The 11,135-nt window shown below is 36.4% G+C and overlaps 1 long non-coding RNA gene across 1 annotated transcript in view; it reads right to left on the bottom strand.

Moving 5' to 3' along the window:
• Window positions 1–3,252: 3,252 nt before the first annotated feature.
• LOC104909585 overlaps window positions 3,253–11,135 on the bottom strand; it is a 10,084-nt gene continuing 2,201 nt past the window's right edge. The window contains exons 2-3 of the long non-coding RNA XR_002111787.2: window positions 7,877–7,949; window positions 3,253–3,364 (exon numbers count right to left, since the gene is read on the bottom strand). This is a non-coding gene — a long non-coding RNA (uncharacterized LOC104909585). The remainder of the gene's footprint in view (window positions 3,365–7,876; window positions 7,950–11,135) is intronic.

Here is an 11,135-nt window from a genome sequence, read left to right as displayed (position 1 = left end):
TTACTTGTATTTTTTATTTTTTTTAACGGTAGTCAGGTTTTTTTTTTTTTTCAATTTACCCTACTGATTTTGAAATGAGGAGAGTTAACAGCTCTTTGCCAGTTTCACAGACTTTAACAATACACTTGCTAGATGAAGTGTTCTGATAGCTTTCCCATGGCCTCCTGAATTTTACAGCTTTCAAGTCTGAAAAAAAACCCACACCTGTCTGTAAAATCTATTTCTCTAACACTGTATAGATGGAGGAGAAGTAGGTTTTACAGCAAAGAGTAATCTAAGTTGGTTTTCCCTACTGCTGACTTCAGACACTCACCTTACTTCAGTAAAGCTCTACATTTTTTGCAATCCGGTTCCTTCCCTTGTAGGATGTAAAGGCAGAACTTGCTTCACAGTCACAAGGTATTACCAGTCACTTGTTAAATTAAAAATTGTCAGAGTACATACCACATCCTCCCTGCCCCTTGTCCAGCTATTCTCATGCCTGATCCTCCACAGTGCTGGAAATGCCAGGATTGCATACTCTCGTGAGTCTGGTGAAGACAATTAACTGCAATCTCCACTGGATATTCTTTTGATAGTCTGCATCCCAGCTATGGCAACTAAGTGATTCTTTTCTGTGACCATTTACACAAAAAACAAGCCCACTACTAGTATGCATGGAAGATAACATTCAGAGCTGGGTAGAGAGATTTGATGGTTCTTAATTAATTGAGGAAGCTTTTGGAGTGCCAGCCTGCAGAACTTATGTATTAGTTTTTTGCCACTGCCATTCTCCGAAGTTGTAATGTCATAACTTAAAGACTGACTGGGTAAGAGCTTCTAAAGGCCATTTTACTTTAAAGAAAGGAAACAAAGATTTGCAACATTATATTTCCTTAGCTGGACAGTGGAGCTCAATCCATTCATTATTAATTCTGTAATCATTACCTAGAACATTCTTCTCAAAAGAAAGCAAGATTAGTGAGAACAGTTATAACATCTTTGAGAGAGATTTTATATAAACGAGGATGGTAACGCATGTAAACTATACTTTGATGAGAATGAGGATAGAGACTGTGCACTAACATGCAGAGCATCATAATTTGGAGTCCATTAGAAGCAGGTCTTCTAGCATCAGGCATTGCAATCTGCTATCTTACCCACAAATATTTTGCACTATAAAGTTCACACTTTTCTCTTACAATTACTGCATAGTCATTTTTAGAAAAGAACCTTATCCATGAAATTCCAATATTAGAACACTAATACAGTTTTTACTTAAAGTCTTAAGACAAAGAAAGATCTTTAAAGCAGCTAAATCAAGTAGCTATCCCATTTTGTCTAAAGCATGGATGTTGTGACTTAGCTCTGCTGGCAACAACTACCGTCAGAAGGCTGAGTCAATGTATATCTTTGTAAAGAACACCTTACAAAAGCACGTGCTTATCTGATACTTTATTGATCAGCGTGGGTGTTCAAATGACAATTTCCTGCTGACAGCTCTGCTGAGTAATAACTTGTGAGTTCTTTAAATATTAAATATAGCTGGAAGACTTGTTTTCCACAAACAGGGGAATCCTATTGTTTAGAGCCTTGCAGGGTTAACGAATTTTTGTGTTACGAATAATTGAAGAAACAGAACCAAAAGTTTAAGGCTCTAAGCAGCTCTTCCACAGCTCTGAGAAGAGCTGGCTAAAACTAATGGAAAAATCACCCAAAGTTTGCTGGTTCATTTCATTAGCTTTTAAACACTGGTATTATTCTCACAAGCAAACTGTAATTTGCAACAAACAAATCATGAAAGCTGATCTGGAAACATTCCACATATCAATGTAATCAAGATTTCCAATAGTCTTTTTTAGTTTTCTTGGCAGAAATCCTAGGAACAGAAATCTAACATATCATAAAGGACAGGAGCATAAATGCTGGGAGATTAGCAAAGCAAGGTTTTGCAAGGACACTAAAAGCACCTCAGACAAAGCCAGCTTTTCCTACAGGATTAGAAATAAAGATGTACACATATTTTCTGATTACCTTGTGGCTGTTGGCTACAAGATAGGCTGGTATTGAGTGTGTAATACCTGGTGCTTGTGCTCAGAATTGCTCCACTATAAACAAGGATGTATTCACAATACTTCTGAATAAATTGATCCTGTATTTATTTGAAGATAAATAAGTTTATCTGAAGAATTATATTTTTCATACATGGAGTTGTCAAACTTCTGAAAGAAAAACACACAAGGTAAGTTGGCTGTACTATGTGTAAAATTGCTGTAAAGCAGAGAGGAATGGGAAGCTGAACCTGGAAACAGTTTATTTATCAACACTAAAATGGCAGAAAATCCTCTTTCCAAAGCTAGATGAGTTTTAAAAATCAAAGGAATCACACTAGGAAAGCAAACACTTTTGTTTAACTGCCATTAAGCTAAGCAGATTAGACCTAATTTCACTATAAACACATAAGAAACGTGTTTCTTTTCTTCTAGTCAAGCTCTATTACTTACCAGAGAAAGAAGACAAAATTGGCACACTAGCTGTTTCTTGAAAATAGAATCACATTAAGAACCACTGAAGAAGCCTAACATTCACGCACTCATTTTCTTTAAGGAGCAAACAGTCAGGTTTAAAATATCTTATCCTATTGCTGCTGAATTTTAAGAACAAGATGAACTGTAAACTAAACAGGACCATGTATCACTGAAGTGAGACAATTTACAGTTAGAAATTTATCACACTGTTAATATGACACAGCTTAACAGTTCTGGAATAAGCACAATCCTAGAAGAAAAGATGGGGGCCTCAGTTTGCTTACTTTTTTTTCCTTATAAAGTTTGCTGTTGACTTTACATGCATAAATGAAGCATGATTACTGTTGTCACCTAAAGCAACACCTTAAAGTTTCAACTACTTATTACTTTTAGAATTTGCTCACATTCTCCGAGTCCTCGGAGGAGAGTTTTGAGGCAAAATAAAGCTTCATCTGTAAAAATTAAATTACATTGCTCAGGTCACCTACACAAAACCTTCACATCTTTTTGACAAATGGATTCACTACTATAACTTATCTTTAAACATTCAAAGAATATTTGCATAATGTTGTAAACACTGAAAAACTCCTGTAGTGCTCACAGCAGGATATGAGGATTTCAACTAGCATATAACTCTTATTAAAATTCAGCAAGCTACAGAGGAATTGGAAAATCACAGAGAAGTTAAAGGAAAATCAAAACAGGCAAATAGCCTTTTTTTTTTTTTTTTATTAAAGAAGGAATGAAGGTGCTTTTGTTCAAGACCCTTCCTGTCCACAGTGGGATAAGAAGCAGCTCTGTCACTATTGATCTATTGCTATCCACTGTCGTTGGTTGTCCTCTTTTTCTGGAATAATCTGAAATGATGGAGGGAGAAATTAGTAGCATCTAACTCAGATTTAGCCATCTACCACTTCTATCTTTGTGGGCCTCTGCATGCAGTCATTTTTATTTGCAATGCATGGGTATTTTGGAGCAAGAATAGGCAGTTCAGCAGAGCAAACCTGTATCCTATGGAATATCCCTGCTCTGCACAGCAATTTGATTCTCATTACATGTTTGATGATTAAGGAAAGCAGATTGGCTATGCTTACAGAGTACCTCTGTTTTCCTCTGGGCAGACCCCAGAGTATATCAGAGATTTGAAAAATCTGGCTACATTCACAGATAAATGACCCCGGGCCTTAGGAGCAAGTGAGCACTACAAAATGATTCTATTAATTTCAGTTAATACACTCAACTCATGCAAATGATTTGCTGTGATGCTGAGAGCTGAGGAGTAGCTTAGACAGGGAACAATTCTGTTTGAATAACAACTGCCTTCTTTCCCTCTTAATCTCTGAAAAAATGATGAAGTAGACCCTGCAGGCAAGGGTGCCCGTGAGCCTGATAGGATGCCATTAGCTAATGCTTTGCTTTAATGTTTAAGGAACCAATGAATCTGTTGTTTTGTTTTGCTCTATGAACTGTCTTTCATATGACAGCTGTTGATACTGAGATTAATTTGTGGATTACTGTGTGTCCTCACAGCTTTGAGTGTATTAACCTCAAGTAGACTTTTACAGTTAATCTCAGCTGAAAAGGAATATTGCCCTAAAAATTCTGAGAAAATAAATTTTTTCCTACTTTCCTAGTGGCATTTCACAGACACCAAATTAGAAAAGAATGATACTTAAAGGTTGTTTTCATGGAGTTACAAGCTTTTACTTTTAATTCATTCTACAAGTAAAGCTGACCAGGTTGTGACCAGCTTCATTATTATCAGAAGATATTTTAGGGAATACAACTGTAAAAACATAAGGCAAGTATTCACATACGCAGCCTAATACTGGCTCTGTTGTTAGACCACAAATTACTGGTAGATCCTTGGTTTTCCACACATTGACCTCACCAGGAACAGAAATGAAATGCTTCTTGCCATGCAAAGCAAGGCAAAGCACAGCATATAATATCAAGTCACACTATCCATCACAGGAAGAGGAAAGACAAAAGAAAATAATTTCCTACTCTATAAATTCAATGGCTTCCTCTTGTCCATTGTTTTTATCAAAATACGTAGCATAGAAAGGAAAGAATACTAGCTTCTTGCTTTGCTTTGTCTCTTTCAATGCAGCATCTGAGCTATCGTAATTGCAGTGAGAGCAGGGTTGGTCTCTTCTCACTGGTAACAGAAAAAGGGAAAACGGCCTCAAGTTGCGCCAGAGAAGGTTTAGGTTGGATATCAAGAAACACTTCTTTACAGAAGGGGTTGTTAAGCACTGGAATAGGCTGCCCAAGGGGGTGATTGAGTCACCATCCCTGAATGTGTTTAAAAACTGCTTGGATGTGGTGCTCAGGGACAGGATTTAGTGGCGGGTTTTTAGAGTTAGGGTAGCATGGTTAGGTTCTGGTTGGACTTGTTGATCTTTAAGGTCTCTTCCAACCAATTCTATGATTCCACGATTCTAATATGCATTTTTGTATAACTTCTGATAATGTTATCTCAGAGTTTATAAACACACACTACTTGCGCATGATGTAGGTCTCAGCTGTTCCTCTGAATGATACAGGTTTCTGGTATTCCTCAATAGGCAGTTTAGAAACAAAATGCTCCTGGAAGGAAATCTCATCAGGTTTCCCAGGACTGTGCTGCAGGGAACTCCTCACGTTAAATTCTGCTGTCAGGCCAAAGTTTTCATTTGTGTCTTATTTCTGTGCCCTGATTTGGAGTTACACTCATCTCCTGCACAGTAAAATAATCATCATCAAAAGAAGACTTGGTCATTTCTTTTCTGCCTAGCATTAATTTAACTGTATCTACTAGACGCAATGTGTTTATACCTGAGAGTAGAAATGTGTGTTTAAAAAAATATATATATTTCCTGGCTTTGATAATGAAGACAGTAATACAATTCTATCAAGCTATTTGCCCCAAGCATTCTGGGTGATTATTTTCCACCAGACCCTTCATTCAGACACCACCCAGCTGGAGTGTGATGAATCATGTCTAAACATTTCTTTCCAGAGAATACACTTCGTTGCTTTCCCAGTTATTCTGTAGCTGACAATAGTAAGACAAAGTTTGCATAAATACGAAGAATTCTACAAGAAAGACTTCCATCCCTTTATATCTTCATTTGAGGTGTGAATGTGTTTCATCATGAGCAATCCTCATTTCATTTGATTGTTCTGCCTATGAGCATAGTTTTTCTTCAGTAAGACATTTCTACTGTATTTACTTCCTCTAAACTCTTTTCTTTTTCTGAAGAACTGCAACAATTCAGCTATACAGAGAATTACTTTACGACCTTATTACCTTTCTAAAGCCAGTAAAACTAGTCTCTAAAAACAATTCTCAAATATTCTTCTTCCAGTGCTATGCCAGCAGGTGTTTTCTAAATACGTGACTCTTACTACAAGTGTAATTACCTTTTTGTAAGGAACATAAAAGTAGATTGACATATAGTGCTATTGAATGACAGAACTGCAGGACATAACCAACCAATGTCAGCTGAAAGAGAACCAGACAAATTTCTTTCTATTTATTATGATAGTAACTGCAGTCCTGTCCTTTTTGATATTTGATATTCTTATCACAAAAAACAAATTTGCAAGAAGCTGTTTTCACCTGAAAATTCATCCTGCAGAAAAAAATAACTTATTTAAACATTTGTATTGTTCAATAGCATTCTCTGCAACACCTCTGCAACAGTAACAAAAAAGAAGCTCCGCATAAATATGTAAATTATGTGACATGCTTGAGTGAGAGGACATAAAGATGAGATTTATCCACAGCTTCTCCCTAAGAAATATTTGCACTTCATAAAGACAGAAACTACTATTTTCAGACCTGAAAGCCAAGAGGAGACAAAGCGTTTGGTCCACAGTCTCATAATTCTGTGATGGAAACATAAACAGACATTAGGTCATCTAGCAATGCTTTCCTTGAGAAGTAGCCAGAGGACTGAAGGCTGTGGTCTCCAGGTGCACTGAAATGATTACCTTGGAATTACATCTTTAAGTTCTGCTTGCACTTTACTGTTTTCTGTAAATTTTCTTTATTTAAAAATGCTTTCTATTGTTTAGAGCTTTATAGATGGGTGCAAGCGATCATTAGTGTCTACTGTATTGTATCTTTATGTTATATTGGAAGTCTTGTAGGCATAGGTGAAAATGAACTTGACAAAGAACTGCTGTCTGTGAAGCTGCATAGAAATTCACCACATACTATTTCTCATTTCCAACTTTACTCACTGACAAGCAAAGGACACCATGTTTATTTAAACATTCATAAGAGTCATCCAACTGTTTATTTATCCGAAAGCAAAGGATGCAGGGAACAGCAGCCGGAAACTAGCACTCACAATGCCATACCTCATCTTTCTGTTCTTTCCTTGGACTGGTGCTTTCTGTTCTAGCTGCCTGACTGCAGTAGTTATGCCTTGAAATTATCTTCCAAACCAGAACCAGTGAAGAAGTTTAGCTAATTGTAGAGGAAATCTACGTACCACTACAGACAGACCACACAGCTTGTCTAACAGCTGCAAAGTGTAGCTTCTAAATGTACATAAACAAAGCCCGTGCTAAATGTGTGATAGTATTGGGCATTGTAAATTCAGAATGAAAACTCCAGTAAACTTACACAAGGCAGCAAAACTTATCAAGAGTTGAACATCATCATTTAAAACACAGTTGCCATCAAGATGTAGAGATAGCACACAGGGCTCTTGCACATGATTGTATTCCAACAGTGCCGATGAACATTTCAAATCCTGCTCTCTACTCCATTAAACTCATTTTATACCCATGGAATCCCATTATTGTAAATAATGAATTGTAAACAGGCAAATGCATTTGGAAACAATGTATTGATGAAAATGAGTCTAAGTCATGCAGTTAATAATATCATAAGTAAAACAACATCAAAGGAAAAGCAAGATTCTATTAAAGAGTTTTTTTTTCCATAATGGTCTCTATCGCAATTGCACTTTGAGATCCCTTCTACATGCTCTAGGCATAAAATAACAATCCCCGTCAGAAAAAGTACGTGACCAAGGAAAAAGGTTGAAGCAAATATTTATGGAAGTGAAGTGATCTGACTGAAAATTCACTGACCACAGATAGGGAAAGACTGTGACTCTCTCAGTATGATGCCCAGATGTACATTTCTCCATCTTCAGACCTGGCAAACTCCCATGTGAATAGATGATGCCAAGCACTTCAAGCTAAACCTTTCCTGCAATAGGAATCTGCTCTCCTGCATCTGTAACTCAGATAGAGCTCACACCTCCTCTAGTCTAAAGCTGATGCTGCCTAATATCTAGTAATAAATTATTGCCTGTAAAGCTCTCACAGTGTGTAAAGATGTTCCAAGAATTACAAAGACTTACTTGTATCTTGCTTGGATACCACCTCATCTACCAGGCCAAATCCAGTGCAGTTTTCAGAGCTTTATGAGCACATCTGTCACAGAAGAGCAATGGCAATAGAAAATGAAGTGAACATGCGCAGCAAGCTTTCAAGTGGAGAGATTTTAACTGCTATTCTTCATGTGCAGCCTTTCAGTGTAATAACACCAAAGCAATTAACTACTCATTCACAGCTAGAACGCTCACAGGTGCAAAGTACGGAATTCATTTAAAATTTGTGATAATCTAACAGTCAGTAAAAATGCAAAATTTGTTTTGGCTATACCAGAATGTCTGGAATGTACTAAAGTGCTGATGCTTTCATCTGCGTTAATAAACAAAATAATAGCTCGATCAACAAAGAAGAACATGAAATATTCCAACACATAAATTAATAACATTTCTATAGGAGAGTATTGAGCAGGCTGCTAATGTATTTGGATTTATTTCAGAATCATTCATTATTGCAGACAACAGCAAACTACATTTTTATTTCACAAACAGTAAAATGTTATGGAAAAATAATAAAGTGTGATCATTTAGACTAATATTTCAGATAAGTTCCACAAATAGAATGAGCATTTGTAAAATATTTTCTTTTGGCAAGGTAATAATTTTTAAGTAACTTGAACACTTGAAAGACAACTGAATGAAGTAACTAGGATGGGATCTAATTAATGCAAGTATCTTGGAGAAGAAGAAACAGTCCTTGGATCACCACTCGGTGCTCGGGTGCAGAGCGAGGTAAGTGCAAGAGGGGAAGGTATTCACCACACAGAGACACTTGTGAACTTCACAGGGATTCACCAAAGGACAAGACAATATTAAGGCTATTTTTTCTTGTTTTCTCTTTCAGTCTGTTTCTACATTCCCTTCTGCTTCACAGCAATATCTCAGCAGTAAAAAAGGCAAACATCTATGAGTTTGTCCTGCACTTTCACTCAGGCTTATGATTTATCTTTTTAGCACTACGTTTTTAAATTCTACATTCCCTCTACTCTTTTAAATATGTAATTTACATATGATTTGGTATCTCCATAGTACATCTATACTTCTCTCCAGCTAATCTCTCTACTATATATAAGTCAAACAAAAATATAAATATGAGAGAGAACAAGGATCTGCTGTGTCTTGGAGATTTCCTGCACTTGAGATGAAGCTAAAGGCAATAATGTAATATTTTGACTTGGGCTGTTTCCTACAGAGGAGAAGTAAAACTCCCTACAAAGGTACAAAGATATTTCTTCAAGCTTCAGACACGAGAGACTAAAATTCTCTCCAAGTAGCACTAGAAGATGTTCCTAAAAGTGGGTTTTGCTTTAATAGTACACCACGTCCACAAATATATTACTTTCCAGAATATCCCCTTAGGATATAACAGATCTGATTTTTCTCTCCTTCACAGAAGTAAAAACAAACAAATTTCTTATAATGCCTGAAGATTTATTATGCCTAGTATGGAAGAAGGCAGTTGCTTTTGCTTTATTAGCTAGAAATGGGGCAATTACTAGTGTTTCCTTAGCAGCATGTTGATTTCTTTAATGAGCAAGTCATCAAGGATTTGCTACATTTTTCTGAAAAATCTACGTTTTGAAGAAAACCTTTAACACTTTCCTTTATCTGCGCTCTAGATGAATAATCCAGTGCAAGCCTTATTTGCTTCAAGAGAGTCTATTCAAAATGTTTGAGGTGGTATAGAACTAATGGCTGTATTTCCTTAATTTTTATGATGACTGTCACTCTTTTAACAGATAACAAAAACACTTGAAGACAGGTTCCCTTGATAAGAAAGAGCTCTGACTAACCTTAGAGCCGCAAGAAGGTTAATACAGGAAGACACAGATGCTCCAGGTCCTCAGACTTCTAGTTTTTATTTATTTTTAACTTTAGGTTAGAAAAAATGACTGTATGAACAGCTATTTTATATTCAAGCCTGACAAGTAAAGGAGGAAATGCTCGAGATTCTAAAGGTAGAAACACTTTGGATGAAATATACAGTGAGCAATTGCAGTGCCATGGATGGTAAGGATGGCAGTAAGGTAAAGTGGTGACACTCCTGGAGAAGATGAAGAAAGGACAGGAGATGCAACAGGTTTCTGCTGAGGGAGCAAGATTATGTGCACTTAACAGATGTCACAGGAAAGGCTGTACTGGATTTTTATATTAGCGTTCACAAAATTTTTATGGCATGCTTCACTCAGTTGATGTTAGCAGGTGGGTAGAAACGAAGGCCGGAACAGTTAAAGAGCATAATAAAGAATGGATAAATTGACTGTACTCAAGTCAGTGGAGCATGCTGCGATGTACCCTGAAGCCAAAGAAATCTTTTATGAATTACTGTACTCAAGAAGTCACAGAAAGGTCATGAGAGGCAAGCACTGCGCTTCTGCTAATATGGAAATGATCCAGAACATTAACATATCATCTAGTTTTATACACTGGAATGCACCAGAACAAATGTTATGTGATCAATTTGTAAGTACAAAGAGGAAAGGAAGGTGATCCAATGGATGCAGCATTTTCACGTATATTGAAAATGATTGAAAAGAACATCATGGTTAATTATTCACCATGGTTATTGTAGACGAAATTATGAAAAGCTGGGAAAGATCACAAGCTAGACTGGAAGTCAGAGCTACTTTCTACTTCACAACAAGAACAGTGAAGTACCACAAATGCCTGAAAAAGTTAAAAACACAAAACTGAAGACTTACAGTAGCATGTTGGGTAAATAAGTGCTAAAGAACATTTAAAAATGAATTATCACAGCAAAAAAATGAAATAGCAGAATATGACTTATCTTCCAGGTCTGTATTTCTCAGATTATGTATCATATATTTTAAGTATTTAGCTTACAGTTTCCAATGCATCTGTATTTTTCTTTCAGATTTTCATATACTGGTTTCAAAAGGCAATACCAGATACCTATCATAATTCCTGCTAGCTCAGAATTTCATGAAGACCTTCAAGATATACAACGACTTTCATAAGATCTCAGTTCATCTTGTGATTAGGCAGCTTGATATTTATTTGTTGTGATACTCCTAGAAAAATGTCAATTTAGAAATTAGACCTGAACACATCAGACTGTCCACGGACAGGCTTATTCTTCTATTTCAGGAGATTATGAAACAGTATTCTTTAAAATATTGGTTTTTTAAGAGAAAATATTTTTGTAGCAGGTGTGGATGAATTGTGTGTTTTTTGACAACAAAATAACATGGGAGATTAATTGCTTTTT

This window comes from Meleagris gallopavo, chromosome 2 (genome assembly GCF_000146605.3).
Source record: "Meleagris gallopavo isolate NT-WF06-2002-E0010 breed Aviagen turkey brand Nicholas breeding stock chromosome 2, Turkey_5.1, whole genome shotgun sequence".
NCBI classification, from domain to species: Eukaryota; Metazoa; Chordata; class Aves; order Galliformes; family Phasianidae; genus Meleagris; species Meleagris gallopavo.
The sequence above is the reverse complement of the archived record's forward strand: the minus strand, read 5'-3'. Positions and strand labels throughout refer to the sequence as shown.